The sequence below is a fragment of the Triturus cristatus genome, chromosome 7, assembly GCF_964204655.1.
Source record: "Triturus cristatus chromosome 7, aTriCri1.1, whole genome shotgun sequence".
NCBI classification, from domain to species: Eukaryota; Metazoa; Chordata; class Amphibia; order Caudata; family Salamandridae; genus Triturus; species Triturus cristatus.
Genome location: NC_140590.1, coordinates 1,859,494,461 through 1,859,517,044, shown reverse-complemented (window position 1 = coordinate 1,859,517,044; position 22,584 = coordinate 1,859,494,461). Strand labels below are relative to the sequence as shown.

Here is a 22,584-nt window from a genome sequence, read left to right as displayed (position 1 = left end):
AAAGAGATTTGCTGGGATTGAAAAGTGCAAAATGAAAATTTTAATATACAATTATTACTTTTTCTGTATTTATATCTACTTGCAAAGTACTTAGAAGAATAGCTGTTCATATCAAAGTTAAGTTTTAAAAAAATGAGAGGATTCGCAACACTCAGATTCATAACTCAACATTTGTTATCACAAAACTCTCACCACATAGGGAGCATTAGGAAAACCATGATTTAAAATATGGTTCTATCCTGGTTGGTAAATCTGGAAAAACACCAGAAAATACTATTTTAGTGAAGAAAAAAAAAAATATATATATAATTATAATTATAAACAAAGGATAGCCCTAAAAAAGGCATTTGTGTTCAATGAAGATTTACATTGCTCTAAGTAGACATCTTTGAACAATATCATTTTTATTTTTTGACAATGCACCAAAAAAAAAAAAATAATAACGACCTCACACACTCATGATTGACACATTTGTTTGAGTTCTCTTATTAGCTCCAGAAAGTCCTGCCCACGGAAACAATTACAATTGTTCTTCACAAATGCTACTTTCAAGGCTTCCACAATTAACAGTAGCACTCAAACAGAGGCAGAGCACAGAGCAGCTGTTTCTCACATTTAGGTAGATTAAAGCAACTCAAGTGATTGTGCCTAAATCTTTCCTTCCACAATACAGTAAGGTTCTCTCGTTTACAAAAAACTGCTTCACATTTTCACCTGTACAGGTGGACACCAGGTAGTGTGAAGCATAGGGTGTGCCACAATTGGTTAAAACAAATAAGATTAAAATATGATCTATAAGTGAATAGTTGGTTCTGTAGGGTGAATTTACCACCTGGCTGGATACTAAAAACATGCTCTAATCGCATAGTCTTGAAAACTCTTTATCTGACTTTCTCACTAGTCCACTCTCTCACGCATCTTCTCAGTCATCCCTTCCACTCACACTCTCGTTCACTTTTACTCACTCTCTAAGACTCTTACTTTCATATTCACTCATCCCCGTCGCTTTTATTCACTTACCCTTCCGCTCTGTTACTACCTTATTTTCACTTACTCTCCCACTCACTTTTTACTAACTCCTTCTCACTCAGTCTCTCATTCACTTTGTCACTAATTCCCCTCTCTCATAATACAATAACAATCAGAAGGTACAAAGGAAAATTTGCCCGATATGCCTCTGTTGAAAAAGGGCCACAAATATCGGAACCCAACTTCTGTTTTGCTTTATTTGCGTATTCCACAGGGACAGTTGGCTTCTAACTCAAAACATGATGTGAGAAAGTGCTCTTTAGACATGGTCAGCTCCGACTTTTTGCCTGGACACGGATGTGGTTTTGATTGTAGTGCACAGGGTCCCCGCCCATAAGGACCGCTTTGCCAGTGCTTCTTCCCCAAAACTATTCCATAATTGGCCCTTCAGGCCCACTGTAAGTCCTTAGTAAAAGGTACCTGGGTACCAAGGGCACTGGGACTGAAGAGGGTCCCCTAGGGACCCCTCACCTATGCCATGTAGACTGCCACTGCAGCATGCATGGCCTGGTGCAGACAAAATGACAGTCGACATGGCACGCAGCCTGTGTCCCATGCGTACCAGCACTGCCTAGGATATAGGTAAGTCACCCCTCTAGCAGGCATAACTGGCCCTAAGACAGTGTGCACTATATCCCAGGTGTAGGCACATCTGCATAAGCAGATATGCCCCTACAATATTGGGGCCTATTCCTTAATAGTGTAAGTGCCAGTGAAGCCATAGAGAGTACATGGGCTGGAAACTCGACAACTCGAGTTCCACAGCACCATGATGGCTTCACTGAACACAGCACCAAAATACTCCTCACAATAAACCCACACTGATGCCAGTGTGGTAATTATTGTAACATGTAAATGTGAAAACCTACTGACCCTGGTGTGGACACTGACTGGCTTTAGGCAGCCTGCCACACACAGACATGTTTCTGGACCCCTGGGTGGAGAGCCTCTGCTCTCTGGGACCAGAAACAATGCCCATGCTGGGCAAAGGTGTCACACCTCCTTCCCCAGGATGGGCCAGTGCTCGATGGGGAAGATTCAAAGGCCTGCCACCTTTGTAATGCGGCCCCCAGCTTCTGCTGTTACCAGCAGATGACAGCCCCCATTTTACACCACCACTTTGGGTGGCAAAACAGGCGAGTAAACTTAGAAAAACTAGGAGTTGAGCCCACCTTTGCCAACTCCACCCCTCAGATGGAGGTGGCTAAGTTAAGCACACTTTTTAGTTTCATCTATCTTGAAGATGAGGGGACTCCTCTAATCAGGGCTAGGTCTATGCCCCCTCACACAGGAAGGTGGCATAATAATGGGTGTAGTCACCCCAGGTAAGGTGCCCATTGGCCCTACCTACTACTCCCCTAAAACACCCTCTAAATTTAGTAATTACGTGGCTCTTCCAGACTTAGATGTAGATTCCTTTAATCTACGAAGAAGACGCTGCGTAGCAAAGCCTGAAGACGACTACTGACTTGGCCCCAGCCCTACTGGCCGGTCTCCAGCTATAAAGACTCTACCAAGAACACAACGCCTGTCCTGTGGCCAGCGACTTCTACAAACCTGAGGAAGACTGCCTGCTCTTCAACAAAGACCAGATTTCATGAGGGCAGCAGTTCTGTCCTCAAGAACCCAACCCAAAGGACTCCTGAGCCCTGCGGATCGGCAAGTCCTGCCCACTCTGCACCCAGTGGCGGCTCCTTCTCTATGAGGGAGGAGCGTCGCCCCACTGCTTTGAAGTATGTGGGAGAAGCCGAAATATAGAATGATATTAACTTTCAGTTATTATCATTTTATGTGTCCTGCCTCTTTGTAGGTGGGAGGGGTTGCCCTGCTCCCAAAGCAGGGGAGGAGTGGTTTGCCCACTCCAAAGTGCGCAATGACTGTTTGGTCAGCCCTCTCAGGACGCCCAAACCAGTCATGCACACTTTCCATGTTCTCCATTCAGGCTGCAGTACAGCCTGTGTGGAGAACATGCCCAGGCCCCCATTCCCGGGCTGAGCGTCCAAACAGAACGCTGCACTGCTGCGTTGTGATTGGTCAGGGAGCCTGGGTGCTTACCAATCGCAATGCTGTCAGTGGGGCAAGCTTCCTGCTCCTCGAATTCCAGGAGAGCAGGACCAGCGGCGTGGGACCTGGCAGTAAGGTAAGTTATTTATATATAAATCTTTTTTTTACTATGTGCGCTCCCTCTCCCCGTGACCCGATCCCTCCCCCTGCCACCCTCTCCCCCCCCCACAATCCCCTGCCTTCTCACCACCCGCAAACCATGCCGGCCGCCACTGTCTGTATCCAAAGCCTATGGCCTGTGTCCAGGTGGCCTACCGATCCAGAACAGGTTCCCCAGGGATCCTGACCTCAACTTCAGCATTGGCTGACCCCTCCTGGACTCTATGATGATGCCTGCAATCCAGAGGATCCCCCTGACCACGACCGGTTCCGGTAAGAAGAATCTGACATTAAAAGGCACTCCTGCACCCGAACCCCTGTTCCTTAGTGAGCTGAATCAATGGTGCCCCTATGACCCGCTACATAGCTACTTACCTCTGCTGTTATTAGCCTCCCTCCTGCAACCTCCAGTGCGACACCTGCAGCCTTTTGATCAAAAGCAGAATCCTCACTGAAAAGAATTGGGCGCCTGATGCTGAAATTACGCCTGGCCGCCCCTGTAAGCTTGTGGTGTGTTTGGTGCTGCTTTGTGCCCCCCCCCCCCTGTGCTTAACCTAACCCTCAAAACTAGGCCCCTGCGACCGAAACTTCCACCTGGAGAACAACAACGACCGCAACACCAGCACCCTGCTCGACAACCTCGCCAACCTTGGACTCAAGCAACTGGTGAGCACCCCCACCCACCTCGCCGGACACACACTCGACGCCGTCTTCTCATCCAGCAAAGACATCGCCTTCAGCCACGCCACAGAACTCCACTGGACGGACCACAGCTGCGTCCACTTCACCTTCGAAAGAACGACGATCCACCACCACCAGCAACAGGTTGCCCGTAGAAGCTGGAACAAGATCACCGTCGACCAGCTCGCCGCCTCCCTGAGCCAGCACCCTCCTGCCAGCTCAGCGAACCCCAGCCAGGCCGCCGAAAACCTCACGAAGTGGATCAGCAACTGCGCGGACGAACTCGCCCCTCTGAGGACCCCGCCCAGCAGACCCGGCAGCAAGAAAGCCCCATGGTTCACCGACGAACTCAAGAGCTCCAAGAAGAACTGCCGAGCCCTCGAGAAAGTCTGGAGAAAGGAACCTACACCGGACAACATGACCACCCTCAAGCTCGCCACCCGGAAGCACCACCAACTGATCCGCGCCGCCAAGAAAACTGCATTCAAGGACCGGCTGGACAACAACGCACACAACTGCAAGGAACTCTTCAACATCGTGAAAGAGCTCTCCAACCCCAACGCCGGAAACAACGACATCACCCCTTCGCAAGACCTCTGCAACTCCCTCGCCTCATACTTCCACAACAAGATCGCGGACATACACAACAGCTTCAGCACTCAACCGACGCACGCCACGACCAGGCGCAACGCCGCCCACCACCACCCTCCGAACCTGGACTCCGATCAGCACCGAAGACACCGTCCGCATGATGAACTCTGTCCACTCCGGATCTCCGACCGACCCCTGCCCTCACCACGTCTTCAACAAGGCCGACGCCGTCATCGCACCCCACCTGCGGGACATTATCAACACCTCCTTCAACACCGCCACCTTCCCCGAGAGCTGGAAGCACGCCGAACTCAGCGCTCTACTCAAGAAACCTACAGCAGACCCCACCGAACTCAAGAATTACCGCCCCATCTCGCTACTCCCGTTTCCAGCCAAAGTCATCGAGAAGACCGTCAACAAACAGCTGGCCGCCTTCCTCGAGACGAACGGATCCCTCGACCCCTCACAGTCCGGCTTCCGAGCCAACCACAGCACCGAGACCGCCCTCATCGCCGCCACCGACGACATCCGAGCCCTGATGGACAACGGAGAAACAGCGGCCCTCATCCTCTTAGACCTCTCCGCGGCCTTCGACACTGTCTGCCACCGCACCCTAGTGCAGCGCCTCAGCAATGTCGGAATCCAGGAGAAGGCACTGGAATGGATCGTCTCCTTCCTCGACGGAAGAACACAGAGAGTCCGCCTACCACCGTACAAGTCAGAGGCCACCGAAGTCATCTGCGGCGTCCCTCAAGGATCCTCGCTGAGCCCTACCCTCTTCAACGTCTACATGAGCCCCCTCGCGGCCATCGCACGCCAACACAACCTCAACATAATCTCCTACGCCGACGACACCCAGCTGATCCTCTCCCTGACCAACGACCCCGCCACCGCCAGAGCCAACCTGCACGAAGGGATGAAGGATGCAGCCGAGTGGATGACGACCAGCCGTCTGAAACTGAACTCAGACAAGACGGAGGTCCTCATCCTGGGCTCCTCGCCCACCGCCTGGGACGACTCCTGGTGGCCCCCCGCCCTGGGCACCGCACCCAAACCGACGAACCACGCACGCAACCTGGGCTTCATCCTGGACTCCTCCCTCTCCATGACCAGACAAGTCAACGCCGTCTCCTCGTCGTGATTCAACATCCTGCGCATGCTACGGAAGATCTTCTGGTGGATCCCCACGGAGACCAGGAAGACCGTCACCCAGGCCCTCGTCACCAGCCGACTGGACTACGGCAACGCCCTCTACGCCGGAACCACCGCCAAGCTCCAGAAGAGACTCCAGCGGATCCAGAACACCTCAGCCAGACTCATCCTCGACATCCCACGAAACAGCCACATCTCCGGACACCTGAGAGACCTGCATTGGCTCCCCGTCAACAAAAGAATCACCTTCCGTCTCCTCACCCACGCACACAAAGCCCTACACGATCAAGGCCCGAGCTACCTCAACAACCGAATCAACTTCTACGCTCCCAAACGCCACCTCCGATCAGCCAGCCACGCCCTCGCCGCCGTCCCATGCATCCGTAGAGCGACAACAGGAGGAAGGTCCTTCTCCTACCTGGCCGCCAAGACCTGGAACTCCCTCCCGGCCGACCTGCGCCTGACCCAAGACCACCTCTCCTTCAGGAAGAAGCTCAAGACCTGGCTGTTCGAGCAGTAACGGCACCCCCCCCCCCTTAGCGCCTTGAGACCCTACGGGTGAGTAGTGCGCTCTATAAATGTCTTTGATTGATTGATTTACTGACCTGCAAGCAGTGTGGCTTCGAGCAACCCCATTCGCTATTGAACCACATTGGGCCGATTTTGCCCGCTGATGGTGCAGTTTTGGTTGTCATCTGACCCTTGCTGACCGTCGGTGCAGAAGAATGGAATTGTAAGTGTTTTACTTACCTGCTAAACTCGCATTATTGTTTTCCTCCATAGGATAACATTGAACTTTTCCGAAATTACAGTAGGTGTCGAATTTTTAAAGTGAAAAGTATTTTTAGTTAAAAACGTACTTACCTTATTGCGAAGATTTTGGTCTTAAAATAAGATGCAAACAAAGCTTATTTTTATCAAATTTGTCTGGTTCTCCTTATTGAGTTTTGTGTCCATTATTGGTCAATGTTGTGCAATAAATGTCTTACACTCCTCTGTGTTAGGCCTAAGGCTGCTCGCCCACAATACTATTACAAGATCACTTTGAGTTTTACATTGAGTCCTGTATATTTTTGGGAAATGCCTGGACGCTGTGCATGGTATTACTCCCTAATAGCAACATCATATACAGAGCCCGCTTCCTACAAGGAGTTTTAAATTAAAATAAGGAATGAGGATTCATTTTTGAAAATGTATTGGCGTGTTGCTCCACGCCCGATGAAGTGTCACTCAATAGACACTATGCTGGGGACTTGTTCTGGGAGTATGCAATTGAGGTTTATTTCTTCAATTAAAACGGTTTCAAAATGCTGACATACTGTGAGATCAGTAGACAGAATTAAAAGAAGAGTATGAGTTTCTCAGGATTAAACAATTAGTTCAGCAATGGACCTGAGAATGCAGCACAATTCCGCAAATGTAATACATTTTCCCTATATTGCAAGGTCAAGGGGCTGCCCTTCCCAGGGTGATTCCACTCTGCTGTGGGCCCTGCTCCGCTTTAGATTCCAATGCTTATTTACAGTATATTTGGGTGAAGGTGTAAAGCTGAGATGACACATCATGGTGCTGTGGCCCTGCCCCGCTTTAGATTATAATGGTTATTTACAGTATATTTGGGTGCAGGTGTACAGCTGAGTTGACACGTCATGGTGCTGTGGCCCTGCTCCGCTTTAGATTCCAATGCTTATTTACAGTATATTTGGGTGCAGGTGTAAAGCTGAGATTACACGTCATGGTGCTGCGGGCTCTGCTGTGCTTTAGATGCCAATGCTTATTTACAGCATATTTGGGTGAAGCTGTAAAGCTGAGATGACACGTCATGGTGCTGCGGGCCCTGCTCCGCTTTAGATTCCAATGCTTATTTACAGCATAGTTGGGTGAAGGTGTAAAGCTGAGATTACACGTCATGGTGCCGCGGGCCCTGCTCCGGTTTAGATTCCAATGCTTATTTACAGCATATTTGGGTGAAGGTGTAAAGCTGAGATGACACGTCATGGTGCTGCGGGCCCTGCTCCGCTTTAGATTCCAATGCTTATTTACAGCATATTTGGGTGAAGCTGTAAAGCTGAGATGACACGTCATGGTGCCGCGGGCACTGCTCTGCTTTCGATTCCAGTGCTTATTTACAGCATATTTGGGTGAATGTGTAAAGCGGAGTATAGTGCTCAAGTATCCTCCTTGTTCATGGATCAAAGGTGCCCCTGGACCAGGCCCTGGGGCAGTGGGAAGTTACTGGGCAGTAACAAGCAGGACCGACAAGGCTTACTCCTGGAGGTGGTAAAGGATTAAAACTCAAAGACAGTGTGAACAGTATTCACACCCAAAAAACTCAATCGCTCCAGCCAGGCAATGCTGTTTAAAAAGGGTGTATTGGGAATGAAACCCCGAAAATGCACTACATGGCCCATAAAGCCACAAACCCAACTGACACCCCTCAATCCCCTCCCCCCGGAAAAGTGTCCTCTGAAGTTTCTACGCGTGGAAAATGTCCTGCAAAATGATATTGGATATTATTTTATTTTTTAATCATTTTATTGCTAACACCATCACAGCAGTACATCAGTGAAACCATCATCGTCCATACAAGCCGAGAAAGTCGTTTCCAGTTACTTTCCTACTATCGGAGCGGGTATCTCGCCAGTAATACATGGCTATCCCTATATGTCTAATGTACCTTTCACAGCCGCTGCCCCCAGAGCTTTTCCCGTGTCTTCGGTCAGCCTCCGTTATGATAAATAGCTCGCTCTGCCCGTTAGATATTGGAAATGTAAACACCCCGCTGAAAAGTCTGATGAATAATACAACAGAAACCAAAACAAGGTTAACTCGCCCTAGTCGTCACTTACTGCCTTCGGTGAACGTCTAAATGTTTATTAACTGCAGCAATTACTGCACAGGCTGCCCAGGGAACAACCAGGAGCTCTCCGGGGGGCGGTTAAAAGAGCTCCATTCATGTCTGTCTTCCGGTCCAATGCTTTGCCTGTCTTCCGGTTCAATGCCTTGTCTATTTTCTGGTCCAATGCTTAGCCTGTTTTCCGGTCCCATTCTTTGTCTGTCTTCCGGTCCTCAGTCTGGCTTCCGGTCAGTCGTGCTTCCTCCTTCTCCTCGTTGCCTGTCTTCCGGTCCTCAGTCTGGCTTCCGGTCAGACGTGCTTCCTCCTTCTCTTCGTTGCCTGTCTTCCGGTCCTCAGTCTGGCTTTCGGTCAGACGTGCGTCCTCCTGCTCCTCGCTGACTGGCTTCCGGTCCTCAGTCTGGCTTCCGGTCCCTCCTGCCTGGACTGCTGGTCTTCATTTCTCTTTTTCTTGAGTCTAGGGGTTGGGTAGACCGGGCTGGTGCTGAATAAGTTGTTTGAATGAATTGTGAACCTCTCCCTGCCCTGACATCATCGAGACCCCGCAGACGGTGAGTAAAGACATATCATGTCAAAGATATCATAAATATTCATAAACGCAGGACTCGGTTTATTCCTTGTCCAGCCGTTAAATAGTGTCTGACTTCTTATTTAATGTTTCCTGCCGCCCCTCGAGGGAGCTCCCCTGAAGTGCTGACCCCACAGGATGGGGCCCTCTGGTGAGGATGTAACGCATGATGTCAGGGGGGAGCAGTCATGTCTTTTTAGTTTTACAGAACCCTTATTTCTATAAAACACAAAAACGATATTAAATGTGCTATGCATCATCCTCTGCTTTTTTCTCTTCTCAGGTTTTATGACTTTCATGGTAGTCCTAAGTACAAACAAACACTGAAAGGCCTGCCCTGGGAACAATGCTCCTCTCACTGCGGTGTAGCTAGGGCTCTGGGGCAGATGGTTGTCATTGAAATGTTCGACGATGCAGTCGGATAGCCAGTGCTTAATTTGTAAAATAAATGCATAAATAAAGTCAAATAAGTTGCTCTGAATCCCGCACTAATGAAGGTCGGGGCGTACCGAGGCTGCATAGCTCTGATTCCATTGTATGCATCAATCCACCACCAGGCACCTCCTGCCTCTTTATCTCACACCTACAGGTTCATTCTTCATCCCTGCCTCTTTCAATGTTTTTATTCCTCTTTCTTACCCCCTTTTATGATTTTCTCTCTCTTGCACTGGATCAGTCTCTGTTGAAGAAACATACGTGCTGATTCAAAAAATGAGTACCAATAGCCCCTACATGCCACCACCGGCTCAAATAAAGCACTAAATATACCTAAAATTCTGCTGTCAGCACCCCAGAAGGTCCTCTGGCCTCTGTATATGGCACATAAGCAGGCCAGAAATCTTCCAGTTTTTGACGGATACCGCTCTTCTTCCCATATATAAATTACCCATAGCTTTGACTGTCCTCATACTTGGGAGCAAGCTGTTATGTGTTCTCTTTACAGTAATTGACAGTAGTTGATATAGGTTGTGGATGGGTATGTTATATTACACAGCATTATATTTTGGGGTACTGAACCCATTCAGTGTCTGATAAAGGTCAGGGCAAGTAATGCATATGTTCCTGATCTTTGTAGTGTTGTTGCCACAATTAGATACACATGCATTGTGTCATGGGAGCTATTTTCTTAAACATTAGCTAAAGTATACAAATCACACAGTGGGATGCGTCTGTTGTGAGGGTTGAGTAGTGGCAGTCTGTGCAAAGACAAGCCTGTTATAAATGTTCACTGACAAGTGTTTGCATTTGTAACAAGAAACCCTTTCCAGGCAGATGGTGCAGGCCCTTCGTGTGAGTGGTGGTCAGTCCTTGACTACTAAGTAGTCAGCCTGGTGTATACTGTTGACTTCCATCGATGGATGAGGGTCTCGTATTCTTGCACTCGAGTTGGATAACAATGTCAGTCCCTTGGCAGACTGCCATGGCTCCATAATCCGTAGGTCACAAATGCTGAAGGGGGAGGGCAGGGGGTAAGAGACTCAAGTACAAAATACTAAAGAGATTTATCAGAGAGATCCTCTAGGCAATGAGGTTCAGGTTAACAAACACTGAAATCAGTTGCCACAAACTATTAGTAATGACATAGCCAACGCATGACGCAGTAGTCGACAATGTTAAAAGGAGTACTGCTGTGCATGCTTCACAAAAATGCATCAGACACTAGCAGTCTGCCTATGAGCAACAAACCATAGTCATGCAGAGCATTGACAAGGTGATGTGTAACAATATGCTGATTCTGCCAGAATGATAAAATGAGGACAATGTTATCACATGAATAGAGGCATGGGACTTTCACCCTATAGGAACCACCACAAATGCGAGTCCTCAGTTTGTCCTCTACAGGACACCTTTCACCCTGCAATCGTTTGGAAACCATCTTCAGGTGAAACTGTAGCTCTCAGGTTGTGGAGTCCACTCGCACAACCTCCGCACCACAAGAGAAGCACAGGATGAGTGGCTGGGCAGTCAGCCGCTGTGCACCATGGCCTTTCTTCCAGGTCACAGCATCGCTTTGGATATTGGCCTGGCCAGGTCACACTTTGATCTACTGCAACTTGTTTGTTTATAGTCCAGTGCAACTAAAGCTCCCTCATTCCTTACGATGAATCAAGCCAGAGGGAGCACGTGGCTTTACAAAATATTCTGGAAGGATGGAGACCACTACCTCTGTCTAGTGCTAGTCCCATGAAATAGACTACACCTTTAAGCACTACAAGCTTAAAGCGGTGGCCCTAACATGGGTAACTCACCATACCTGTTAGCCCAGTACACTCAGACACTCTGCATACATTCAAAGTGAAACTGGGGGAGCTCTTTTTGAACCTGTACCTGACCGTGAATTATTCAGCCCGGAGTCACACTTACAGCCACCAGTTTGCCGGTTCCCTGCTGGAAGTTGCGCTGCCGCCTGCAGTCGCCAGTCCACTTAACCACCTGCTGAACACATCCACAGCGAGGGCAACATCTGGGGAAATACTCAACTTCCCAGAACACCAAGCGGCACGCTTGCCGCTGACGTCACTACACACGCCAGGAGGCGCACAAGTGCCGACTAGGGCTCCCGCAGCGCGGGAGCTCTTTTTGAACCTCTACCTGATCCTGAATTATTCAGCCCGGAGTCACGCTTACAGCCACCAGTTTGCCGGTTCCCTGCTGGAAGTTGCGCTGCCGCCTGCAGTCGCCGGTCCACTTAACCGCCTGTTGAATACATCGAGGGCGACATCTGGGGAAAGACTCAACTTCCCAGAATACCAAGCGGCACGCTTGCCGCTGACGTCACTACATGAGCCAGGAGGTGCATAAGTGCCGGGCAGGGCTCCCGTAGCGCAGGACGCGCACAAGGGCAGGCCCGTCGGAGCCCGTTGGCGACAGGATGAGGCTGGGCTGGGCCACCCCGCTTGGCTGCTCTGAAGGATCCCCAAGTAAGAGACTGGTAAGGAGTATTTTCGACTGTATTGCCATAATTAAGCCTTCCCTCATGTGAGGAAGATGGGTAAGAGAAAACAACCACTATCCCTGGGAACGCCAAAGTCTGATAATATGCCTATAATTAAATATTTAAAGTGAGCAGTGGGAATGATTGACAATGAAATCGTCCTCGTGAAGGAACAGTTGGCAGCAACTAAAACTGCGTTAGACGCTGCCTTAATGGCACCGGATCTAGAGGTTAGACAAGAGCCACTGATACACGAGGCAACAGCAATTGAGAAGGCATCTGAGCTAGAGATAGCACCATCTGGTAGTAATACAAGTAAAAGGGACATGCCAAATAGTAGGGATAATCCATGTATTTTAACATCGCCATTGGAGATCTCAGAACTATACGATAATTCCGCCTTATTCTCCCCACCAGCAAAAAAAGTGAAACAATTGCCAAGAATGAAGAATAGCTCCGAAGAAATCAATGTGGCAAAGTCGAGAACAAAGCAGAAGGTAAAGAAGTGGGGCAAACCTGTTGGAACGTCAAAAGGAGAGACTCATGAGTCAACAAGGGTCATATAATCTTGAGACATTATTTTAAAAAGTGCACTCAAAATTGGACTCCATTGAGCGTCGTGTCATGTCTGAGATAAAACTGGTCCAAAAAGATGTAACTTTTTAACGGACTTGGTGCCGGGCTTATTTGCCTCCAAAAACCAGAGTATATCCAATGTAGCCGAAGACCCACTAATTAGGCCAAAGGAGGTTGGTGGTTGTAGAATCATATCTGAAATTAAACAAGGAAAGGTTTCTACCAAGCCTATACTAAGGGATAGTACGCCAACTACACAAACGGCTACTGAACATAAAACACCACCTAACGTAACGAAAGAAACTAATAAAAATGGAGAAACCAAATAGGTCTATGAATGTAGGTAACAATATTGATGAACCTTTACACCTCCCGCCTCAGGCGACACCTTATGTCATCATTCTTAAAAATGTGTGCCCAGGTTAGAGAATAGGTCTTATGAACCATATGAGAAACAAAAAAAAAAGTGATACACTGGCTAACTGTAAATACGAATACTGACAATGTATTACAACGAAACATTATAATGTTGAGAGTGAGCTGGGTGGGCAACACCAGAAAACATTATGCAGGAGACTGTGTGGTGGTGAACTTCCGTAGTAGGGAGCTGGTAGAAGACTTGATGGAGATATTTGCAAATAATAACGTGGAAACGAACTCAGATACGACCAAATATATAAGTGCTGTCCCACTGGGCTATTTTTATAGGCCACACGAGGTAAATTCAAAGGCAAATGGCCCCATTTTTCGTAAACCGATTTTTAAATATCCCTACTTATAATAGGTATGAACTACTTAGATCTTGTAGTGAGATCGATTGACATAGGGAAAATATAGAAATTACTTCGGTTAAATACCAGAATTAATTGCCGCTACATATGCGCTTGATGTTAATGTAAAGGTAAACAAGTTGGACGATTGCTTGAGTGCGCAAACACCTATTGAGGCTCGATGTGACATGGTAGACCATAATAAAGGAATTGCCTTAAACTGCTCTGTAAATAAGTTAGGCGGTTTTTTTATGCTCCCAAATACCTAGTGCACACCGTCATGAACACCTGGTTGATGATATAGATAACACCTTAGGTACCGTCACACGTGATATGGAAGTTGTGGACATACATCGTCCAACTATTCAAGCCAACAGATCCACGATTATTATGTCATGGAATGTAGCAGGGATTAAAATAAGATAAATAATGATGAATGGTGCAAATCGATAGAGGGCTGTATTGTAATTAGGATTCAGGAAACATGGAACACAGAGCCCTTTTTTAGGTCTCGGCTGGCGTTGGAGCATGCATGTGCTCCTCGCCCCGAGACTTATAGTAAACAAGCTTTTTTCTAGAAGGGGACTCTAGCCCCGCCCCTCATTTCCATTGGGTAGCGTCAGCGTTTATGGTAAACGCTGGCTTCCCATTTTAAGGAGGGTTTTTTGTTACCTCCCTTTCGCTGTTTTGCACGACCCATCTGGACTGGATCGCCTGCACTACGGCTGTCGTGACGAAGTTTCTTATCAGAAGCTTCGTCGCGCTGCCTTGCATGCGCCAGTCCGGCTCTCTTATTGGGCCGGACAAAAAAGGTGTTTATTTTTGCATTTCACTTTAAAGTGAAAGCGCGATGCAAAACGGTTTCTTCTCTTTATTGGGCCATGTGTTTAAACACATGGCCCCATAAAGACAAGAGATCGGCTGCAGCGCGGTCCTCTTTCACTTTCGGGACCGCGCTTGTTCTTAGTGTTGTTGTCGGGATACCAAAGAACCCACAGTCTCTGTCCACTCACAGCACATCTCAGAAACCCCTCCCCTCCACCCCTCAGGTGGCAGAGCACCCCCCCCTCCCTGGAGCAAAGAACCCTCAGTCTGGGGTCACACCCGACACAGCGGCATTACACCGCGCCATCTCGCAGGTACTTGCATTACACAGCACAGCTCTACAGATCTTACATGGTAGCAAATGTTTGGGGGGGGGTGGAGGGGGAGAAGAGAATGTTAACAGCTGACCACTGATCAGAAGTCTGACCTTTGGACATGTTTGCCTCAACATTCACTGAGCTAACTGCCTGTTGTCTCCCGTCAGGAGTGTCAGATTTGAAAAACGTCTCCTCGCTGCGGGCCATCCTCTCGGCGCTACAGTGCAACGCGGTGCACCGGCTGAAGAAGACTTGGGACGAGGTGTCCAGGTAGGCGCCCCCTTCTCGGACCCAACACCTCCTTTAACAACCCCCTCCCCCTATAGGACCTAGCGTGGCCGTCCCATCACGCACCCAATGGAAGCCCTCTCACCTCCTTGGCACTGCATCCAGCTTGTGATACACTCATATGTGTGTCTCTCCTGCCACCTATTGGACGATCCTGGAAACGCTACAAACTAGCGATGTCACTGCATACAAAGGCAATAATGACATTGAAAGAAGGGCGGCCAGACTAAACCGTGTCACTGGAACACGCTTCCAGTCGGGGCTTTCATATAATAGGTGGATTCTGGAAGTTTTATTGGGTTCATTGGGACTAACACTGGATTATAATGATTTTAAAGGGAACGTTTCAAACTTCTGGTGTCAGGAATTCCTCTGATACCCTTGTCTGGAAGAAGCTTTTTCCTCCCCTCAATATGCCCAGGTTTGTGGTGAAATTTGATTTGAAATCTTCTGCGTCCTCGTCTCTGTCAGTCTTGCTCTTGCTTGTCACACAATAGTCACCTGGCTAGTTATTAATTTTTTTTTATACTGGCGTGACCAGTATTTTAATATTCCAGTCAATTAAAAAAAATAGGCAACCATTTAAAAACCCTATATTTATTTCCTCTCCTCGCTTGATACTTTACACAGTTAATATAAGAAGAAATCCCTCTAAAATGTTCTGTAGAGATGACTTAATGATTCCCGACTGTCATTTTAAAATCAAGAAAGACAACAAAGTGATGTTAAAAAAGGAATACGTACGATTATATATAAAATGCTATTTGGGTGTCATGTCCGTGCCTTTGCAAAACCTTAAAACGTGGCTAGTTGGCCAGACTTTTTCTCTTGGGGAAGAAGGCAACCCTAAAAGCCACAGCCTGGCTACCCAGAGCTGTGTGCCACGCGAACACTTCGCCACTCATCCTGCCCTTTTCCACACCTTCATTTACTCACTCATCCTTCTCTGTTGGTGCGTCTCTGACCCTCCTTATATATGAGATCCCTTCATTGTTCTAACTTTAAAGTGTGAGGGGTAGCTGGTTCTAAGAGTCCAGTGCTACTCGGGCGTCTTACTGACACTGAAGCGCTTTGAAGACTGAAACAGGGATAGTGTTTGATGCCTTATAACCATGAGATGGTGAGGAATGAAGTACCTCTGTGCCGGACATGCTCCCTGACAATGGAGGGAGTGTACATGAGGCCTGGGGTCACTAGGGTGGGCTGAACTCCGGCTTGTGCTGTGGGGAGGTGGCACACAGCACGAGTCGACCGTAAACAAGATTTAGATGCTATTGGCATTACAAGCCCCACAGGACCACCACATACTGGGCATTTCCAAAAACATTCTGTCGAAATTCTGGCTATAAATTGCGAGGTGGGGGAGAGCGTGGGGTAGAATACGGGCATTTGCACGAAAACAGCGATTCTTGCAGATGTTTCACAACTCCAGATGTCTTAGTACAAGGGCACAGTAATGGAGCACGCTGTACCACTGTACTGGGGCCACTCGTGTTCAGTCTCTATGATGGAAGGACTGGGCACAGCACGTGATGGTGATTTTCAATACTAAGATCTGTTCATTGTTTACCTCCAACAGGGAGAGCTTCCGGATCTTCATGGAACTGTCAGAGATCTTCTCGGATGAAAACGACCACTCCCTGAGCCGCGAGCTGCTGATCAAGGTACTGACATGGCAGAGTCCTTTTACCCTCTTCCCCAGTCATTCCGTTACTTGCTTCCTTCCTCCTTTGCTTCTTTGCTAAATTCCTTCCTTCCTCCTTGCTTCTCTCCTCTTTTCCTTACTTGCTTCGCTGCTCTTTGCCTTATTTGCTTCTCTCTTCCTTTTCATACTTGCTTCATTTCTCTTCTACTTCTTCCCTCAAATCTTCCTTCCCCCGTAATTGATTATTTCCTTACTTAGTTCTTTCCTCCTTGCCTTACTTGCTTCTCTCCTCCTTGCCATACTTGCTTCGTCCTTGCCTTACTTGGTTCCTAACGTTCTGGCCCCCTCAAGTCTCCTATTATGAATGTGGACAGGGGCTCAGCATTTAGGTGATCACATTCGATTAATGATCGTGGGGGAGGCCCGGAGTCGGTGTCATATGCAGGTCTTTACCCTCGGATCCTCCAGGCCCCAGTAGAGGTCTGACGTCAAGCTCTGGGGGCCAGGGCCAGTTCTGTTTTATTGAAGTTGTGTTTATATAGCGCTTCCTACCCCTAGGCGCTCAGTATGTTCCTCCTTAGACTTTGGACCTTGAGTGAGAGCTCAAAGGGATTATTTTTTTTTTGCAGAGTTTTATATAGCGCGAACTTGACCCGCAACCGAATAGGGTATCAGAGCGCTTTACATAGTACCAGTTACGTTACACGAGGACACACATTCATTTTTTTAGGCACGGGGAGATTAAGTGATTTGCCCAGAATCACAGGATGTTCAGTGTCATTACCGAGACTCGAACCCAGTTCCCCAGGTCCGAGGTTGAACGCCCTAGCCGTTAGGCCAACTCCTCTCCCCAATATGGATTAATATGGACTTTAATTATCTTCTCTAGCCAAATGCAGGAAACCCCACTGTGGGCACCTCTGAACCCGGTGACCTGGGGTACTGTGAGCCCTTACTGCTGACCCCATGCCTTCTGCAGGTTAATACGGTTCAATATTAGTCTATTCTAAAGTGTTACCCCCACTCCAGCTCAGCGTGATCTTACTCACACGCCCATCCTCACCTACCTTCAGTCTCATCTTATGAGATGTTACAGCAGAGCCCCCCTCTCTTACCATACAGGGTCCCCCTCCACCTTACAGCAGAGCCCCCCTCTCTTACCATACAGGGTCCACCTCCCCGGCCCAGTTTCGCCCAATAAATGTTACTACTGATCCCCTAAACACTCCCTCCACCTGCCTTCGATCTAATGTCGGGTCCTTTCACCCCGAGCCCCTTTTATGTACTCTTGAAGCGATTTTGCTCAGGTGCCCCATCTTTGCCTCTGGTGCCCCATCTTTGCCTCCCCCCCCCCCCCCCCCCCCTAGTTCTAAATGGCTCTCGAGCCGGCTTGTATTCCATCTCTAATTCCCATAGCGCAGCTGGAAGGGGTGAGATATATATCTCTCCCTCTTCTCTCTCCCCTTTTCCTTCTTCCTCTCTAATTCCAACAGCGTAGTTGGAAGGGTTGAGATCTCTCTTCCCTCTTCTCTCTCTTCCTCCTCTCTCTCTTCTCCCCCCCCCCCCCCCCCCAGCCGGAGGGTGTGAGACAGCAGATGGAATCCTTGGGCCTCATCTGCCTGAGAGAAGCAGGTCTCACCCTCCCAACTCCCCCCTCGCTCTCAAACTCTCTTCCTGTCCCCCTCCCACACCGGAGGGTGTGAGACAGCAGAGGAAATCCATCGGCCTCATCTGCCTGTGTGAGGGGGAGTTGGGAGGGGCGAGATCTGCTTCCCTCTGACTACCCCCCTCCCCCGAAGGTGTGATGTGAGATAGCAGAGGAAGTCCCTCGGCCTCATCTGCCTGAGTGAGGGGGAGCTGGGAGGGGTGACTCAAGCACACCCTACCCCCCGGGGATGTGAGATAGCAGAGGGAATCCCATGGCCTTATCTGCCTTTGTGAAGCAGATCTCTCCCTCCCAACGCCCCCTCATTCTCTCTAAGACCACCACTGTTTGATGCAAACCGCGGAGTGGACTTTTCAGGCGTGGACCCACGTGTTGCGTATTCTTGAACCTACAGATTACTTATGATTTATGCTGTGATCCTGGGCGGATCGCTCCACCATCCTGTCTGTCCCCCGGATCACCTAGAAATTGGGCGTCATAGGAGACCATTTAACTTTGCAGTTGATTTGTTTTATCAAAATTAATGTATTGAATTCAATGTAGGGGAGAGGGGGGACACGTAAATAATAACCCCGGGAGTGCAGGGAAAACACGTGACTGTGAGGTGGCGACACCCCCCCCCCCCTCCTTCTAATGCACCTCTTACCTCTCACGCAGGAAGGGACCTCGAAATTAGACACGTTGGAAATCAACCCAAAAAGGGCCCAGAAGAGCCGCGCTTGAAGCCAGCTGTTGTACGAGAGTGCATTGGCCTTTCTGACAGATTAAGAAGAGCTAAATGGAAGAGCGCGAGATAAGCTAACAAGCATTGAAAATGCAATAGGTCTCGCCTTTGATTAGGTTAAAGCCATTTGCTTTGCTAATGGTATTGTACAGCAAAGAAAATGGCTTTAACTTAATGAAAGGCGAGACCTATTGCATTTTTAATGCTTGTTATAAATGGTTTTAAAGTAATCTGCACTAATGCTAACCCCTCTAGAAGAAGGAGAGCAAAGGGAGGCATAGCAACACTAACTGCGCCCCTGATAATGAAAGATGTTAACACCAATTCCCAATATTATCAGTTGATACAACTATATTCGGAAGGGAAACAAACAATTGTTATGATCAATTTCTACAATAATATTTTTGATAGCACTAGATCAAGGGTAATTAAAGATTTAGAGGTTGATCTACAGTACTTTGTAAAGGAATTGGGGGGGGAGTAAATAGTTATTTGGGGGGGTGATTTTAATTGCGAAATTTGTGATACTTTAGTTGGAGAACAATGTGGCTTTAGTGACAGTTTTGGGGATCGAAGTCCACATTTTCACACGATCCATATGGGAGAAGCAATAAATAATATTATTTTTAAATTTAATTTAGTAATTTTGGAACCAGAAAACTCAGAGGGTGAAACTGCTATTTCTACTTACGTAGGGGAGCGAGGCGCATCGAGTATCGATCATCTTATTATATCAGCAAAGTGTAAAGATCTGGTGGAAAAAATTATAATTAGTGAAAATTTACTTGGTGACCATCATCCACTAATATTGGCACTGAGACTTGGCCTTGCCCATCAACAAAGGGGTAAGACCACACATACAGATATAAAACTCCAAGGAAAGAATGGAGTATCCATTAAATGGTCAGGAGTAGAGCCAACCATTTTTCTGGAAAGCTTAAGAGGGAAAAATCAAAAGGATATTGATATCTGTATGAATAGCTCCTCTACAGATTTGCTAAATATAAATGCCTTCTATAATATCACTACCGAAATAGCGAGTGATTTATCCCTCAAAAAAAAGAAAAAGATATGTGACAATAACCCCAGATGGTTCAATAGAGAATGCTCTAGGCTAAACAGGGATCTAAAAACAGCTCTCAAACTTAAACCGAGAGACTGTGTAAAAATAAGTACCCCGAGGAAAGAGTATAAAATAATTTTAAAACAAAGGAAAAGTGAATTCCGAGAGGATGCCTGGGCGAGTTTGAATCAGGCCACAGAAACTAGAAATGCAACATTGTTTTGGCATACTATTGGTCACCCTTTTTTTAAAGATAATTCAACTTCGAAAATTGAAATTGTGGTACCCCCACAAGATTGGATAACACATTTTGAGTCTATTTTTAATCCAGGTGCTGTTAGCGTTACTATAACACAAAATAGCAATTTTATATTAGTTGAACCTGTAAATTGCCTGTCAATTACGTCGGCAGAAAATAAAACCGCCCTCCTAAAAAGTGCCAGCGGCAAAGCTACAGGACCGGATGGGGTACCTATTGATGTTTTTAAAAGGGACATGGACTTTTGGACCGCTATTTTATTAAATGTTCTCAACGCAGCTATAGGAAGAGTCCTACCTGCATCATGGTCACAAAGTATTATCGTACCCATTTTTAAAAAGGGCAATAGAGGGAAGGCAAACTGCTACCGTCCCATATCTCTTCTGGACTCAACCTCAAAGTTAATGGGAAGAATCCTCCTCGGGAGGTTAGAAGAATGGGCTAATGAGAATAACATCCTCTCAGAAGCCCAGTTTGGGTTCAGATGAGGTATTGGAACGGTAGAACGGTGCTTAAACCTGGAACTTTTAATAGGAAAATGTACACTGGCTAAGGAGGGGGTTCTATATCTTTGATTCGTAGACCTCACAAGTGCGTTTGACCTAGTCAAGCATGCCAACTTGTGGCAAAGAGCTAGGAGCACCAAATGATATTGTTATATACTTGTCCCAAATCTATACCTTTTTAACTTCAAGAGTACGTTTTGGAATGAAGGGCGAATGTACACAGGATTTTATGGTCACAAGAGGAATATGCCATGGATGTGTACTGGCACCACTGTTGTTCTCCCTATACATTAATAATGTGGTTTTGTTTTGCAAAGGAAAACACAGATAGCCCAGAAGTAGGCAGACGTACAACCCCGGTACTACTCTATGCCGATGACGCTGTCTTTTTATCAAGGACAGCGAATGGATTACAATGTCTAATTGAGAAATTCGCCCAGTACATGTCACATAAGGATTTACAGTTAAATCTTACCAAAACTTTTGTTATGACATGTGGAAAGACCAAACTGAAGCATAAACAACATAATGTGGGTGGGGTAGTCCTAGGTAGAGTGTCGTTTTCTTGGGTCTTCTTTTTAATAGAAAGGGCAGCTGGAAACCTCACATTGATTCATGCAAATTGAAATTTCCAAGAACTGCTGAGGGAATCTTTAGATTCTCAGCCAAAATGGGAAATAAGCTTGTGAGGGAGATACTCCCTCTGTACAGAACCAAGTGTGTGACTGGTGCTTGTTATGGGGCTGCAATATGGGGGAGAGTAAACACCACATCCCTTCAAATACAAGAAAATCATTTTTTAAAGAGTATTGGCAGTACCTAACTCAACAGCCAATTATATTGTACACAAAGAATTGGCAGTACCATGTATAAGTGATACTATCGGTATAGCGGGACTCACATTCTGGCGAGGGTTGTGGGCAAAAGAAGAGACCAAATTTACTACGGATATAATAAAGGATTGCCTGGCCCTTGATCACTGGAAAAAAATATATTGTATGATAGACTTTGATAAAGGGGACCCGTCATCTATACAAGACCTCAGTAAAAGCAAGCTGAAGTCTAGATATATCTCGGCCAGGGACTGTGTTAGAACTGATGAGGCTAAACAAAAACATAGTGTTACCACCTATTGTCAAATCCCTTCTGTGCTGGGTACACAGACCTATCTTACAATGATAGGAAATATCCAACACAGATTCTATTTAACAAGGTTAAGATTTGGCACAATACACTATATAACCGCATTTTGAGACAAAGAAATGAGACCTTATAACCTACCTAACTGTCCATGTAATGGAAAAACCCCTCAGTCTACACTACATTTTATATTATTCTGCACCTTGTATAGCGATATTCGGAAATCTGTTTTAAAACCACTTTTCCTAACTAATAAGCTGTATAACTATAAAAATGCTTTTAACTTCCTATGTACCCTGGATAACATGAAGACTGTGTACACTGTAATTCGCGTCATACTAAGGGCGTTTAGGAAAAGAAAAGAATTAGCACATTTAGATGTGTTATTATATGAGAAACCCGATGAGATTAACTAGCTGCGTTATAAACGAGTGCAGAGATCAAATTTTTAGACTCATTTTAGTCACCTTGTATAGTGGTTTTAATATGTAGTTTTGCACATTATGCATTTGTTTGCACAAAGTCTATTTTATCCTGAATATATTGTATTTTGGTGTAAGAAGATGTAAAACTAGACACAAATTATTGTAATGAATTTGTATTATATTCATTTTTTGCATTTTCCTTTTTTCAATACATTGTGCACTGATTTTCTCTTAGAATACGATATATCTATTGCTGCATTTAATATTGTTTTATGGAATGTCTTGTGAAGTATGTATATTGCTATAAAATTATTGTATGCTGTTAGTCCTCCCCTGACTCTTAAACATGCTTTAAGCAGGGATGTGGAATTCCTATAGCCCGACGCCCGGGACATATTGTTTGGAGT

The 22,584-nt window shown here is 46.8% G+C and overlaps 1 protein-coding gene across 2 annotated transcripts in view; it reads left to right on the top strand.

Annotated features, from left to right (window-relative positions):
* The first annotated feature begins 8,885 nt into the window (after nucleotides 1–8,885).
* The window catches only part of LOC146813488 (uncharacterized), a 196,654-nt gene continuing 182,955 nt past the window's right edge, over nucleotides 8,886–22,584 (top strand). Inside the window, exons 1-3 of one of the 2 annotated variants that reach the window (XM_085620285.1) lie at nucleotides 8,886–9,021; nucleotides 14,629–14,731; nucleotides 16,329–16,413. The gene's annotated coding sequence lies outside the window, so the exon portion shown is untranslated. The remainder of the gene's footprint in view (nucleotides 9,022–14,628; nucleotides 14,732–16,328; nucleotides 16,414–22,584) is intronic. The other variant, XM_085620286.1, reaches the window with a different exon arrangement.